Below are 18107 nucleotides of genomic sequence, written 5' to 3' on the forward strand. Positions count from 1 at the left end.
TGTTTCAGCCATGTAACCACACACATGCTTTTCTTGGGCAACTTTTCTTCTTCTCTCTGGACCTTTCCTCTCTCTCCTCTTTCTGACGAAGAATTACACTAGAAACATTCCCTCCCCGTTCTTTTTTCCTGTCTTAAAATTGAGTGTCAATCTAATACATTCTCTGTGTATGTCCTTTTGACATTTGTTGTTTTGTTATTTTTGATTTGCCTATATATGTGTGAGAGTGAGTGTGTGTGTGTGTGTGTGTTAATGTTTGTATCTCCTTGTCTTGACAGCTGTGATTGTTGTTAATGAATATCATTCATTTTCAATATCCTGAGAAAACATGTATGGCCATGGGAAAATATCACTTTGCTTGAAAACAGGTGACACTGGGCGATAGGAAGGGCATTCAGCCATTGAAGATCTGCCTCAAAAAAATTTATCTGACTCATACAAGTATGGAAAAATTGATATTAAAGTGATAATGATTATGAATAGCAGCAGTATGAGGTAATGCTGCCACTATTCATATGCATCTTCTAGACTGCATAAAAAAGAAAAGACACTCAACTTGAGTATCAGTAGTCATTAAAGTCGTGGTCCAACACCCGGGAAACATGCTCTGTATCCTTGCTGTCTTTTCTACAGCTATCACAGTGTCCACTGCTTCTTGGAGCTGGCTGGTCTTATATCAGTTCTACTCATATCTGACTTGCAACATCCTCCTAAGCGTATTCACCCATATGAGGTCCCCACACACTGAAGACTATTTCCAGTATTCCTCCCCAGAACGTCGATTCTCTGAAGTTTCTTCTTTCCCTGTCTGTGGTCTTCGGGCAGTTGTTGACTAGCAGTTCTTCAAAAAGAATATCAACAGCATTAGTCTCAAAAAACTTTCGAAAACCAGTGACACAGCTCTTCTACCAGACCAAACCTTAAAGTGTGTGTGTGTATATATATATATATATATATATATTTCCAAGTCTCGGTCACTAGTCATTGCCTTGGTGAGGCCTAATGTTCGAAGGTCGTGCTTCACCACTTTATCCCAGGTCTTCCTGGGTCTACCTCTTCCACAGGTTCCCTCAAACTGCTAGGGTATGGTACTTTTTCACACAGTTCATCCATTCTCACCACATGCCCATACCTAGGTAATGGAAGCTATCAATTACTTCTATATATATATATATATATATATATACAGAGAGAGAGAGGAGGCTTATGGGTCTGAGTGACGAAATAAACTTCTGTAGGTTTCGGATTCAGACTTAGTGGGGTGAAACTGATGGTTGACCGTTTCTACTAAAATCTTAATTCTAAAGGGAAGGAATATTAGGCAAACGGATTTATCTAGTGCTCATTAAACCAAGCGTCGAAGAATAAAGCATGATGCAGTGGAAATACGGCTGTATTTTATTAACATTAAACATAGAAAAATGTGAAACTGGGTTTAATTTGCCTGGCGCTTTATTGTTTTCTCGTGACAGAGACCTAATAATTTAAAAAGGAATCGGGTAACATCCTACTTTCGCATCGTAGCGTAACATCATACAATGGGAATAAATATTTCGTTGTTGAATATTTGTGTGTATGTGTGTAAGCATGTTTACTTTAATTTTTTACGTAGTGAAAATAGGATATAACTGATGATTCAATCAACCACAATGAATTTCTGGTGAATGATTTATTGACTTTGGAATAATTGAAAATAAGAAGACGGTAATTTTTTTTTTTTGGTATTTGTAGATACAGCTAAGGAGACAGACGAAACCCAAGAATCGAAGTTCGAATGTCGTATGATTGGAAAAGGGCGATGAAGATATGACCTCAAAACCATTTTCAAAGATAATAAACACCAAACATTTAATAGTCTTAGATAGCGCTGAATAAACAAGTAGGTTCGACCTGCAATTAGTAACCTTGGACTCTGCTACTGTTTTTCGAAAAATTTTCTTAAGTCAATAACTGTTTTGGCTCTCTACCATTCCTGCTGCAACAATTTCTCTGCTAATAATACAAATAATAATAATAACTTCTAAGATTTGCAAACAACGATAGAAAATTAAGGGTGGTGAGAGAGACATGGCCTATTACATTGAACTGTTATATTGTTAATAATAATAATAATTATTATTATTTAATCTCTCGTAAGTTGCAAATCGTCAAGACATCGGAAGTCGGTTTCGTTCCGGAAGTCGGTTTCGTGCAGGAAGTTACGTCAGATGTCTCTTTCTTTTTCACCATCTCTTTTTCCGTGCCCTCCCCTACTCGTGCCTCCACCACCGTACTCACACACTGTGACCTGCTGCTGTTGCTGCCGCTGCTGCTGCTGACATCAGTATATCGCGAAAGAAAGAGGAAAAATGTTATTAAACCTTCGATATAAATCCTAAAGTGCATCGACACTAATTACCAAATACATCGATACCCAAATATTACATTGGAACGTCCTACCAACCTGGTTAGTAGCTTGTATTAACAATATTCTACCGCACACTTACCAACACTGTCCTTTCAGTTATATATGTACATACATAAATTCATTTTCTTTTCAAATATACATATACATACATTATTTACTAATTTTTTTTCTCTCTCTTCAAACACGTAATGTACATAGCTATGAGGGAGTGTATAGTGTATACACACACATGCAAATGTCTATGTACAAAATGTCTATAAAGATCTGAATACGTAAATATCTGTTTAGATTCTTTTCCTTTCCACATCCCAGATATCAACGATTAGATACTCCTACCGTGAACATCCAGTCGATTTAGGATACGTAGGAGTAACAGACCAGTGTCCTTTTCTTTTAGACAGTAGAGTGTTTATTTGAGGGAAATTTGGTTGCTGTTTATCGCATGTCTAACGACTGCCTACATAGATGTATTTCGTATACAAATATGTATATGTATGTAAGTAGGAGTGAATAATATGTGTATTATGACAGGTATACACACGTGTGTGTACATGTATACAGACGAGTGTGTATACAGATATACAATAGTGCACTTAACCATTTCTGCTATGTAGACATGCAAAGGTGTGTCTGTTTATAAATAGAAATACCTATGTGTATTAAGTGTATGAATAACTGTCCGCCGAGGCCGACTTTGTCTTTCATCCTCTCAGGGTCGATAAATAAAGTACCAGTTTCGCTCTGGGGTCGATGTAATCGACTTAATCCCTTTGTCTGTCCTTGTTTGTCCCCTCTATGTTTAGCCCCTTGTGGGCAATAAAGATATATATATTTCTGTGTATATACACATATTCGTATGTATTTTTGCTTCTATACATACATATATTCGTGTGTATTTATGTATACATTCACATCCTTGCATATATGTATATAGGAGTACATGTGTTCATGTAAACATATATGTAAGCATGTATACAGTTGTGTTTGTGTGTATATATGTATGTGTGCATGTTTACACATTCGTGTATTTATAAGCATGTTTACACGTGTATATATGATGTTACTCGTATGTATGAATACATATTCTCCGTTTGTGTATGTATACATATATACCCATTATGTTGTATGCACATATGTGTGTGTGTATGTATGTTTATGCATATTTGTATGCATATATATATATATACACACACTAACTTATAGTCTGTCTACAATGTGTGTCTTTATAAAAATGTACAGTGTTGTAGTATCGAAAGTGAATTGATCTCTCATCTTCTGTGGTCCAGCTGTGGCTATCGATGTTATGGCCGCATTCTTGGTCTACATTGATTCAACAAGACAGCTGTGAGTATTTGTGTTGGCATTTGAGCTTGCTGAAATTCTTTGGACTCGTCCAAGCCATTGAAAGTTTCGATGCCCCAACATCTCGGTAAATGCTAGGGAATTTGAAGTCAGTTTCATCACTACACACACACACATACCAAACACACACAGCCATGTGTATATGTGTATGCATATATAAACATTTAATACATAAACACATACACACACGTGTGTGTGTGTGTGAGTTGTAGTTAGGCAAGTAACTTAATTTGAGATCGTTTATTAAAACCAAAAGCCCTCTTAAATTGTCATATCCACATTGGTTTCACTTCGTAATTGCATTATTTATTTACTGTCAATATCATCGGACATTATCGTCCTGACTACCGATACTATTCCAAACACTATTACACTCACACATAATTAATTACATGCCAGTATACATTAAAGATATATGTATAGACGTATGTGTGTGCTTGTGCATCGATTTGTGTATCTTTTACTGATTCTAGTAATTTAGACTGCGGTCATTCTGGGGCACTAGCTTCAGAAATTTAGTCAATTATATCGATCCGGTACGTATTTTTGTGTGATACAAATTTTATCTAAGCGTATTCGTAGAACTACTACATTATGGGACATAAAAGCGATATAAACTTAACGGAGCAGACCAACTATCATCGAAGACAATCCAGCTGTGACCGTTCCGGCTTTATCAGTGGGGGGTATTTATATTATGCAATTTATCTTTCCCGTTTTCGAGATGATTATATGTGTAGCTTTAGCTACCATTTTTTGCATGTGGTCCAACTTCTTAATCGTTGTTTCATTTTCTCTAATGACATATTTTATAAATAAATGTCTATTGATAATTCGTTGGAGACGTCGTAATAAGAGCTCACATATTTAAGAATGCACCGAACATGGAAGACTGTGTTCTGTGGTTCATAGATCTGTCCAAGACAATGGAATTGTTTTAATTCCAGCACACCACCTTGCATCAACATAACTGACAAATCAGTACTGCTTTTCTTCTGTGTGTGTTCTCCTGGGTTTATCTTTCTCAATTTTATCATCAACGCAGAAAGAGGTTTTTTGATTTAGGTACAAGATTTTTATATTAGAATTTAGCATCCGTTGGGAAACCACGTATGTAAGAGTGTATGTGTATATTTGTGTGTGTGTGTGTGTGTGTGTGTGTTTGTGTAGGCATCTACCCACATCTATCTACATTTAAATATATATGCATTTTATATATAACTATACATATGCATATGTGTGCATGTATGCAGGCATGTTCGTATGTACATGTGTGCAAGTGTGTATAATTACCTTCCATGCTGGTATGGGTCAGATGGTTTGATATGCTCTGGCGAGCTCTAGAGTCAGCTTTAGCATTATATATATATATATTATCATCATTCGTGTTTAGCCCCTTGTGGGTAGTAAAGAAATATATATTATTATCATTCAGTGTCTGCTTTTCTCTGCTGGCATAGGTTACATGGTTAGACAGAGCTTAACAAGTCAGAATACGATGTGTTGCTCTACAGCAGTGGTTCTCAACCCGGGGTTCATATTACCCTTGTGGGGGGTCCACATAAGATTTTGTTTTTAGAATATATCTGTAATAAATTAGTTTTATACTTCTACAATACACAAAATATCTTAACGGTTTTTTTCATTCAATTCCAAATGATATTTAATTGTAAAAATATAATGGTACTTTTTTTTTTTAAGCATTGGATGTTTATTAGCATTCAGTAGAGTAAAATAGGAATCAAAGGAGTCCATAAGCCAAAAAATGGTTGAGAAACACTGCTCTACTGTCTTAATTTTGGAATGGTGTACATTGTTGGATGCCATTCTTGTACATACCTATATATACACACACACACACATATATACATACCTATATATATATATACATACACATACCTATATATACACATCTCTCTCTCTCTCTCTCTCTCTCTCTCTATATATATATATATATATATATATATAAACTATACATACACATAATTACTTATATCCATACATTTTTCTTTATCTGTTTCAGTCAACCACTTTATAGAGTGTACTTGGTGCATTTAATTCATGGCACTAACATTATTAGTGAATTCACTGTGCATCATGCTAGAATAAAGAGACCCCCTTGATTGAGTGGAAGTTGAGGAGAAGATGGGTTTTGCATGAGGTATTGAGTGGTGAAATTATGATTGAACAGGCAGAAACATAAATTGTTGTATGGGAGATACACTGCTCACCTGCCCCATATTATATTTGTGTGGGTGGAAGTAAATGAAGTGGAACTGTAGATAATGTGAGGTGATGACAAAGTTTCAGAACATATCCTCAAAGTCCATAAAGGTAATTGGATGAGAGCATAAGGTGAGAAGATCAGTGTGGGTGGGAGGATATGTAAAGGTTGCAAGAGTGTGAGAGATGATTAGAAATAGGGGTAGGGATGAATGTAGTAAGTGGTTAATAGGAGAGGTGGGTGCCTGTTGATAAATATGAGTGTGCTGTTGTGATGAAAATGAAGGTTGATTGTATAATGGTTCAGGGTACAGGAGATTATGAGCAGCAGAATAATAGTAGTAGAGAGGAGAGTGATGAAGGGATGGGAGTAGGAATGGATAAGCAAATGCTGCAAGATTATGGGGGAGAATGAGAGACATATAGAGATAGGGATGGGATGGGGTTGTTTAAGGTATATAAGAATGTAGTGACTGGCAAACAGAGGTGTGAGAAGTTGGGAGTAGTGTTAAAGAATATAAGGTGATTGTCATTTAGATGTATATATGTGTGTGTTTGTGTAAATATGTATGTGTGTATATGTATATATATATATTTATAGGTTTATGCATGTACATATATATCTTGTTTCATTCATTTGATTGAAGCCAGGGCACTGCATTGAAGGGTTTTAGTCAAATAAATTGATTCCCCCATTCATATTTTCCTTTTTATTTTTGGTATTAACCCTATCAAGGTCTTTAGATGAATCTCTAAGTTACAGGGACATACATGATCCAACACCAGTTGTCATATGGTGTGGAGGACAAATACACACACATGCATGCGATACTAGCATCTACATTTGCTTCAGAATCACAGGTAAGGTCTTTGACATAACCCACTTCAACACAAAATCGAAGACTTTCAAGGCCTTTCTTTGTGAGTTTCTTTATGCTGACAGGGTACAGTTCATGTTGCACACACCAAAAAAGACATGCAGGCTATAAAGGGCCTCTTCTCTTCAGCATGAATTTGGGTTTACCATCAGCCCTATGTCAAACAAAACATTTTCAACCTGGGTACAAGGTTGGATGTGGTCGACTCCTTTGTTTACATCAGCAGCAGTCTCTCTCTAGAGATGAAGCTCTTGATTCTGAAATAAATCTGAGGATCAAAAACGTCAGCAAAGCATTTAGAAGGTTCAAAAACCATGCGTAGTCTGATAGCAGTATCATCATCAAAACCAAGTTCAGAGTTTATGAATTGTGTGTCTTAACTGCTCTTTTATACTGTTCTGATACTTGGACTACATATTATCATTGCATCAAGGTTTTGGAAAAATTCCATCAAACTTGCCTTAAGAAGATCTTAAACATCAAATGACAGTGTCTAACATCAGACACTGTTCTTCATCAGCAAGCCAACATATCCATTATTGAAATGCTTCTCATACACAATCAGTTGCACTGAGCTGAGTACCTTACTAGGATGTAGGATGACAAGTTACCTAAGCTGTTGTTTTATAGGGTGTTGCAAGGTGATAAATGTCTGAGACATAAGCCTGAGAAATGTTTTAGGGATGCCATCAAAAACAACCTTAAGGCTCTTAGCGTGGATGTTGAAGGTGGAGATGACATGTGGTTGGGCAGGTTGTAAGAGTTTGAGGCAGACGCAGTGAATAGAGAAGTGGGTAGACATAATGATGGAAGAGAGATAATTTGATGGCTCAGGAGGGTGATTAATGTACAATATAGGTGGAGGGGACAGTATTAAGAATGAAAGATGGTTAACAGGGAAATGGTTTCATGTAGTGAGAAGTGGCATCAGGGAAAAACTGAAGTATTCGGTTCTGCTTACATTTAATTGCAGTAGCAGAATAACGCACTTAGAGGGATATGACAAATGCTGGGAATGTCTTAAGGAGGAAATTGGGCAGGGAACCCAGTTGTGCATTTATATGTATATATACACATTATGCTCCTAAAACCTCAGTTTCACCAAGATGGGCAGGTTTTCTTGAATATTGCATATTGCCAGTCATATTGGTTATTTATCTCCTCCATAAAGTTTAAGATCCTGAGACCAGCCTTCATCACTTTGTGCCATGTCCTTCTGGATCTTCCTCTTCCAGAAGTTCTATTTTCATTAAGTCATTGGCACTTCTTCATACAACTGTCCTCATTTGTGTTCATGACATGTCAGTACCAGCACAGTCTTTTTTCTCGCATGCTACATTTAATTCCTCTTATTCCCAGTTTTTCTCACTGCACATTTGCACACTTACATTTCACAACAAAACATCCTTGTTTTATTTCTTTCCCTTCCTTTTAAGGCCTATGTCTCACTACCCTGCAGTATTGCAATTCTAACACAGGCATCAATCATTCTGTCTACTTTTCACACTGTGGGAAAAGACCTTTGTTACCAGTAGTGGAAGCGGTTTCTTCTGGCTACTACTATAGTTTTGAAGCCACCACCTCTCCTGCTTATTACATTTCTTGGGTATCACACTTTTAGTAAGTCATCCAGGCATCTAAGGGAGTCTACTTCTGGTGGGCTCATTGTGTATATTGTTCCAGTGCATCTGTCATATATGAAGTTCCCTGACATTCCATTATATTTCCTCTGTGTCCATAGTTTACATTGGGTAGAACATATAGAGTTTATACATAGTGCTTTTCTACATATTGAGCAAGGACATTTCCTTGAAGATATCAGGGTTGTGTCTTTCCTACTTACTAAAAACTTAGTCTTTGTTAAGTTTACTTTACAACCTGTTGACTCAAGGGTTAGTTTCCATGCTTAGAATTTCCTCTCTAATTTTCCTGCAGATCCAACTTTGTGAACCAGATCATCATCATTATCATTTAACGTCCGCTTTCCATGCTAGCATGGGTTGGACGGTTCAACTGGGGTCTGGGGAGCCCGAAGGCTGCACCAGGCCAGTCAGATCTGGCAGTGTTTCTACAGCTGGATGCCCTTCCTAACGCCAACCACTCCGAGAGTGTAGTGGGTGATTTTATGTGTCACCGACACAGGTGCCAGACGAGGCTGGCGAACGGCCACGCTCGGATGGTGTTTTTTATGTGCCACCGACACAGGTGCCAGACGAGGCTGGCAGACGGCCACGCTCGGATGGTGTTTTTTATGTGCCACCGACACAGGTGCCAGACGAGGCTGGCAGACGGCCACGCTCGGATGGTGTTTTTTATGTGCCACCGACACAGGTGCCAGACGAGGCTGGCAAACGGCCACGATCGGATGGTGTTTGTTACGTGCCCACAGCACGGAGGCCAGTCGATGCGGTACTGGCTACGGCCACGTTCGGATGGTTTTCTTGTGTGCCACCGGCACTGGTACCACAAAGATACAAATTCCATTGATGTTCATCTATTTTGATATCATCAACATATAAGGGTTATCAAATATAATCAGTTATAAATTCCACTGACATGGTCTGCAGGACAATAATGAATAGAAGAGGATTGAGGATTATGCTTTAATGGACTAATTTCATGCTAAATTAATCACTGAAATTGCTAGTGATTCTTACTTTACTGTGTCTTCATATATGGCTTGTACAGCTTTCACAAGCTATTTGTCTACATCCAGTTTCTTTAGTGACTGTTTGTATGTGTGTGTGTGTGAGTGTATATGCTCTGTAAAGTGCAACATGTAAACAAAGTTGAGGTTCATTAGTTGTCTGTTCCACTCTCCAATCCTACATCCTGTGGAGTTAGATGATAGGCTGGTGTATGGTATACAAACCACCTAATAGTACTAATAAAAGTACAGAAAACAGATTTGAATAACCTGCCATAGTTTAGTGAATACCTATGAAATTATATGCTAGTGTGCAACAACTGGTATGCATACAGTATATGTGTGGTGGGAGGAGTAACTAAAGAAAGTGGTTGCAGTTTGCTCTAAGCTGGCAGTGTTTGTTCATGTGTGTGTGTGTATATATATAAATAAGCATGCCTTGATGCTTCAGTGAACCTATATGCATGTGTGTATGAATACTTAGTTTTGGCATAGTGTGTGTGTGTATGTATGTAAGTGGTGTATGAGATATTAATATGTGCATGTGATAGGGTGAAGGGTAGCTGGTGTACTGTCTATCAGTACCCCCCTTGTTTGTCTGCCAGGAGAGCAGATTGTTTGAAGCCAACTCCAAATACTTGACAATAAGCTGACCACCAGATTCCTTGACCTTAAATTTATGAGAATTTATGAATTTATGAGCTGTTATTCTTGCTATTGATGGTATTTCGTCTGAGTTCAAATTCTGCCGAGGTCAGCTTTGCCTTTCATCCTTTCGGGGTTGATAAATTAAGTGCCAGTGAAACACCGGGGTTGATGTAATCAACTAGTCCCCCTCCCCTCAAATCTTGGGACTTGTGCCTTAGTAGAAAGAATTATTATTATTATATTGTTGTTGTTGTTGTTATTGTTATGTTGTTGTGACTGGGGCTGGCATTGTTGGGAAGGTTGTTGATATTGTTACTATGTCTACATAATTCTGTAATTGTTTCTTTCCCTCTTCTCTATTATATTTGAATGGGATTGATTGTGAGTGTGCAAATTATGTCTGTGTGTGTGTGTGTGTATGTATGTATATATAAATCAAAATAAGCAACAAGGATATCCTTGTTACTCTTTTTGATTTTAATCACCTTATTTTAAATTGTATGGATAATACCATACTAAATTCTGGTACCCCAACTTAAGTACCATATTCATCTGAATCTCTCTCTCTCTCTCTCTCTCTCTATATATATATATATATGTGTGTGTGTGTGTGTTTGTGTATGTATATATTTATATATATATAGGTATGGCTGTGTGGTAAGAAGCTTGCTTTCCAATCACATGGTTTGGGGTTCAGTCCCATTGCATAGTACCTTGAACAAGTATTTTCTACTATAGCCTGAGGCCAACCAAAATCCTTGTGAGTGGATTTGATAGGCGAAAACTGAAGAAAATGACACACCAATTCCGGAGACAATAAATATAGTTTTAGTGAAACAGAAACTCTTCAAAAACCATTACTCCAAGTTTCATCAAACAAAAATTGAGCTTTTGGAACAATATGTTGGTATTAAATATTGCATTAAATATCTGTTGGAAGATACTCAAATAAATACTTACAGTTGATTGGGTAGAGGGTTGTCGCATGTCAAAAATCAATAGCATTTGTTAGAAAATGAAAATTTGAAATTAATATGAATGTTAATCCCTTTGTTACCATATTTCTGTTGAAATACAATGCCTTTGTTTCAATTATTTCTGAAAATAATGAAAGATTTAGTAAAATATCTTCATAATTATTAAGCTGGTGTTTGGAATATAAATTAACATGGAATTTTGGTGGAAGGATTTAATTTAGGATCACTTTAAAACAGGATGTTTGAATCACTGAGTGGTCTTAGGTGGGGTTGGTATCAGAAGGGCTTCTCATAGACTTGATGGAAAGATCTGGCGGCTAAATCATATGACTAGGATATTTCTGTTTAAATAAACTGCCTTTATTTTAAGAAATTTTGAAAATGAAGAATTTAGTAAAATATCTTTGTCTTTATTTAGTTGCTGTTTGGAACATAAACTGACATGGAATGTTGGTGGAAGGCTTTAATTTAGATTGCTTTGCAACTGGAAGTTTGTATCATAAAATCAAGGCTGTTCTGTCTTGATGAGGGGAAATAGTTACAATTTTTGTTGCTAAACCTAGGCAAATCTATTTTAGAGTTTAAGAAACTGTGACTGTGTCAACAATAAAATTAAAGATAAAATATGCAAATAAATATATCATCTTCATCATTTAATGTCCTTATTTCATGTTCGCATGGGTTAGACGGTTTGACAGTATCCATTGAATATTGTCCAAGAACTGCATTGTGCTCTGTTGTCTATTTAGGCATGATTTCTATGACTGGATGTCCTGTTTATCACCAACCACTTAGTAGCATGTAGTGAATGTTTTTTTTTTTTTTTGAACCCTCTGCTTTAGTGAAGTTGCCATGCAGCTCACAAGACAACAAAACATAGATTGGCTTTATGGAAGAAGGATGGATAAGCAGGTTCTTGTTGTAGAGGAGCTATATAGTTATATTTAGGAGAAGTAAATTTGTTATAGAGCAAGTGCGATGAGACAGGAAAAGGAATGAAAGAGATCGTTTGTAAGAAAAGGAAAGGATGAAAAAATTGAAAGAGTAGTTAGAGAAGGTATGAAAGTTATAAAACTTTCATTGTACATGCAATGGTAATATCAGTACATTACTTACTTTTAGAAAAATATAGATAGATAGAGACACACGCACACACACACACACATATAGGTGGAAGAGATATGTAATGTATGCCAGATAGGAAGAGTGGTTCAAGACGTGGAGGAAGGAAATAAGACAGAGGGAGGTCAAGTGTGGTGGAGGAAGGTTAATATGATTGTTTTGTATTTTTGTAAACAAAATGGCAACATAGGTGCAAAAGACTGGTCAAAATTAACAGGCAACACATGGTTTGAAATGGTGTAAAAACACATGAAAAAAGTGCATAGAAATGAAGAATTCAAAAAATTCAAGATATTAAAACACTTGAGCAAGAATAAAAAGAATTTTTATATTTCATTCTTTTGGCCTAATAATTGCCATTAAATGGGTAGCTGCTGTGGTCAACACAATTACGTTTAGGATCTCGTTCATTTTCATTAGCTTTGATGAGACTTTTCACATTGTGTTGGTTTACCAAGGTAAAGTTCTTACAACAAAAGTACCTAACCTTCAAGGTGCTTCTGTAGAATGTGCTATCCATTAGTCTTTACCTAACAGATTTATTGATTGTGGATTGTGACAACCCTTGTCCAAACAATTTTAAATGTTTATTTGATTATTTACCATCTAATTCTTATGGTACCATTTAAAACCATTGTATTGTTTTAAAAGTTCACTTCAGTATGATGATTGGTTATGTGAAACACAGGGTAACAGTTTGTGATATTTTCAGCTTCAATAAAACTTTGTGTATGGAGGATGTGTGTGTGTGTGTCTACATTTTATATATGTATATATACAATATTGACCATAATATAAGGGTCAGTAAGAACAAGTGTATTGAAATAATTATTATAGAAGATTAACAACATATTGAAATATATCTAATATCTATCTTTCGTGAAAATTTCAAGTGAATAGAATAAATATTTCTTAAGTTATAAGGAAATAAACAATCTTCCAAATTGCAGAAGCCAAAAGTTAAAGGTCAGAAAAAATGAACTATTAACCAAGGAATTTGTTGTTTATGCAAATATATATGCGTGTAGTGTGTATGCAAATATATATGTGTATAGTGTGTATGCAAATATATATGTGTGTAGTGTGTATGCAAATATATATGTGTGTAGTGTGTATGCAAATATATATCTCTACATGTGGTGGTATCATACTTTTGGTATGATACCACTAAAAAGTTTCTGGACTAGTTATGATTAGTAAAAAATAGCAAATTTACCGAAGTTCTAACATCATCTTCGAAATAGTCCTCCTATACAGCAATTCATTGGCTTGAAAGAAATGAAGCTAGTATGCTTCGCTGGATGTGTAATGTCAGTGTGCATACACAACAGAGTGTAAGCACCCTGAGAGAAAAGTTGGACATAAGAAGTACCAGATGTGATGTGCAAGAGAAACGATTGCGTTGGTATGGTCATGTGATGTGTATGAATGAAGACAGCTGTGTGAAGAATTGTCACCCTAACAGTGGAGGGAACATGTGGAAGACATGGGACAAGGTGGTGAAGCATGACCTTTGAATGTTAGGCCTCACCAAGACCTTTGGAGATATGCCGTGCTTGAGAATATCTGGCAAGCCAAGTGAGATCATAGCAGTGTCTCATAACTGGCCCGTTTAAAAGCACCCACTATACTCTCGGAGTGGTTGGCATTAGAAATGGCATCCAGCTGTAGAAACTTTGCCAAATCAGATTGGAGCCTGGTGCAGCCTCTCTGCTTGCCAGTTCTCAGTCATACTAGCCAACCCATGTCAGCATGGAAAGTGGACATTAAATGACAGTGATGACGATGATATCTGTCTATATATATATATATATATATATATAATTGTTAAAGAGGAAAGCAAACATTAAGGCAAGGCAAACATCTCAAGTCATATACATGATTATTATAATTAGAAAAAATTCAATGTCTTACAGCTGTTTCTGGGATATCCCAGAGTAAGGGATATTCCATCATCAGAGACAGATAGGGAAAATGAGAAGGATATATATTAATGAAATGACAACATAGAGGAAGGGAGTAAAGGAATAAGAAGTTGAAGTGAGAGAAGACAAAAGAAGCATAAAAGTTCATAGTTCAACTTTCCGATGTTGTAGAAACAAGTGCATAAGTCCTCAGGTGCAATCCTGCATAGATCCATGTGGATTAATATCTTGATATTGTAAACATCCAGAGAAAAAGGATGCAAACATATCAACGTTCACTGAATTTTTCCTAATAATTATGTATTGAGATGTTTGTTGTTCTCTTTAACAATTATATATCTGCTGCATCGGAAGTCTACAATGGCTCCATAACTACCATCTCAGCTATAACCTTGGAGCCCTGGTAATCTGTTCCAGCACTTACCTAGCATACCTAATCATTTAGATCACCTGTGAACTAAGCCCCCATACTTTCTGTATGTATGTATATGTGTGTGTGTGTGTATATATATATATATATATATATATATATTACATTAAAAGTCAGTTTGAATCTTGTTTGCTTGTAATGTTACCCAGCCAAACTGGTGCATAATGGGAAAATACTATGAATTAAGTTGACCCTAAAATGTTAATATGAACGGAATAAAGCAAGTTTTGATGCTAGTGTTGCATAATTGGCCTGTTTAAAAGAACCCTTCAATCATTGAGCAATATGCTGAACTTGAAAAGACCTGTTGAGTCAAGTGAAATCATAGTTGGAGCCAGTGCCACCTGACTGGCACCTGTGCTGGTGGCACATAAAAAGCACCATTTTAGTGTTGTCAGTGCCAGTGCCAGCTGTCTAGCTCTTGTGCCGGTGGCACATAAAAAGCACCATTCGAATGTGGTTGATGCCAGTGCTGCTGACTGGCTCCCATGCCGATGGTATGTAAAAAGTGCCCACTACACTCTCGGAATGGTTGGCGTTAGGAAGGGCATCCAGCTGTAGAAACCTTGGCAGTTCAGACTGGAGCCTGGCGCTACCTCCTGACTTGCCAGTCCTAGTCAAACCGTCCAACCCATGCCAACATGGAAAGGAGATGTTAATGATGATGATGATATATATTTATATATGCCCATAAATGTGTGTATGTATTCTGTCAAGGTTACCAATTTAACATGCAGTAAAATGTTTTCCTCAAGAATACCATGTCCCCTCTGGTCCAGGAACTGAACCCACAATCTTGTGATCATGAGTGCAACATCCTAATCACTGGGGCATGTGCCTTCACACACACACACACACACACAGACAAATATATATATATGTACATACATATAGAAATCCGAAATGAGAAAGTATTTAAACTTAATGAGGACTTTTATAATTTAGCATCAGAGAAGGTGGTGTATAGAGAAAAATAAAAATTCTTTAACATTAGTAATAATAGAAATAATATAAGTTGTGGGATGGACTATCCTGACAATAATCAAAATAGTATGCATAATATGAAGAACACCACTAACCAAAAAGCAATAATAATAAGCAAAATTATAATTAATGATCAATAAATAGCAACAATGTCAACATGAGTGAACCAACCATAAGTAACACAACTAGGTATCAGGATAGGAACTATGGTTTGTTAACCAATAAAATAGAAGATACCCGAGTGAATTCCCCCATTAGCCTAGAAGTAGATGCGCATCCTAAAAAGAACAGTACTCAGAATGTTGTCTATGTGCAAAAGACTAATAGCTTAGAAGATGGACAGGAGAATATAGAAACAACATCTAGAGAAGGTGAAGCAGATACTAGTAATAGAAATAGTAGAACTATTAAATACAGTTGTGCAAGGAACAGGGTCTATCCACTTAACTCTAATTGTAGGCATAAAAATATTGTATACAGATGTAAGATTACCTCAGAGAATAGAAAATATTTCTATATAAAGCTAGCTCATGTTATATTAAGCAGAGAATTATCAATCATTTAAGTTCATTTAGAAATAGGAACAAAATAAATACTACCAACTTTAGTAAGCAAATTTGGGCACTAAAAGATAGTAACAAAGTATTTTCCATTGCTTGGGAAATAATTAGTAAGGTAAACCCTTATAGAATAGGCAATAATAGATGTGACTTGTGTGGAAGAAATATACCAAATTTTCACAAGTCATAGCTGTCAGACAATCTCTGTCATCCCATCATCCTTAACATCTGGCTACCTAACTCCCCAGACTGCAATCCCCTTGATTATTATGTGTGGGGTGCAGTTGAGTGAGATACCAACAAAACTTGTAACACCAAAGATGAACTGAAGGCAAGGATTATGGCAGCATTCACCAACTTAAACAAGGAGACCATCCAGAAGAATTGCAGGAGATTCTGAAGTCATCTGGAGGCCACGGTTGAAGCCAGTGGCGATTTTATTGAATAAATTTACTCTTTAGTATTTCAAGATATTTTTATGTAATTTTTGTAAATATATCTGTTAAAATGAGATATCAGTGTTATTTTCAGTTTTGTGTAATTTAGACGACAGTTTATTCACTGCACCCTGTGTGTGTGTGTGTGTGTACACACACACACACAATGAGCACGAAAAGTGTGCAAACAATAGGTTCCCTCAAAAGCTAAGGGGGATCATTTGAAGAAGTAGATAGCTTCTGTACCTAGGAGACCAAGTGAGCAGTGGTGGAGGAAATCCTTAAAGTGTGGTTGTTAGAATAAGAATAGGCTGGGCAAAGTTCAGGAAGCTTCTAACTTTGTTGGCAACTAAGGGCCTCTCCCTCAGAGTGAAAGGTAACTGTATGATGCCTGTATACATGCAGCTGTGTTACATGGCAAAGCACTGGGTAAGGATGGTATAACATTTGAAATTCTGCAGATCGGTGGAAAGCATCTCTGGGAAATCCTTGCTCTATATTTAAACACCTACATAAGAGAAAGGCGCATACCACTCTCAATAGAAAGAGTAGGACACCGTCCTGTTGCACAAGAAGAGTGATTGAGAAAACCTCAAGAACTATCATTCAGTATGCCTCCTGTCTCACATATACATACAAGCTGTCTACAAAGATAAAAAAAAATTGTATGATTATTGCAACAGTTTGAACAGCTGCCAAGAGAACATGCAGGCTTTAGAAAGAATTTCAGCATGATGGATCACATATTCACTTTGATGAAATTGTTCATGTAAGCATAAGAGTACCAGTTGCCTCTGTGCATGCATTTGTTGAATATGAAAGTACCTTTGACTGTGTTGAGATCAATGCGTGCTGCTGTCCCTCAAGAAGCAAGGACGTTGTGGTGCAGTACATGAACCTCCCCAACTTGTGGTTAGAGGCAATGAAATCGAGGAGGTAGAAATTTCTGTGTATCTTGACCAAGCTATAACCATCACACATGAAATGAATAATGAGATTTCGCAGAGAATAAGATCAAGCCTCAACAAAATCACTTGCACAAACCTTTTCAACGGTATAGTTCTACCTGCAATGCTCAATGCAAGTGAAACATGAGCGATAATGAAGAGGGAGGAACAGCAATTAGCAATGGTGCAAAGAGCCATGGAAAGGTTAATGCTGGGAATCTCCTTGAGAGATTAGGGAAAGAACCAGAGCGAAGGATGTTATCACTGAATACCATCTGGACAAACTCAGATGGGCTGGACATGTTGCACGGTGCACCAATAATCAGTGGAGCCATGCAATTATCAAGTGGTACCTGTGTAAGTGAAAATGACAACTCGGAAGGTTCTCCACTCACATGAATTGATGATATAAAGAGAATAATGGGGACCACATGTTTCTCCTTCAAGGAATTTGCGATTTGTCTGTTTGCCTACTTATTAGGACCTTGATCTTTGCCAAATTGATTCTAAGGCCTTGGTTCCACACCTGAAATTTCTTCTCTAGTCCTTGTTGTGATTCA

General features: G+C 36.8%; 1 protein-coding gene across 1 annotated transcript in view; it reads left to right on the plus strand.

The window, feature by feature from the left end:
* The first annotated feature begins 2253 nt into the window (after positions 1–2253).
* The window catches only part of LOC115222504 (E3 ubiquitin-protein ligase HERC2-like), a 226020-nt gene continuing 210166 nt past the window's right edge, over positions 2254–18107 (plus strand). The window contains 1 exon segment of the mRNA XM_036511621.1: positions 2254–2446. The gene's annotated coding sequence lies outside the window, so the exon portion shown is untranslated.

This window comes from Octopus sinensis, linkage group LG20, assembly GCF_006345805.1.
Source record: "Octopus sinensis linkage group LG20, ASM634580v1, whole genome shotgun sequence".
NCBI lineage: Eukaryota > Metazoa > Mollusca > Cephalopoda > Octopoda > Octopodidae > Octopus > Octopus sinensis.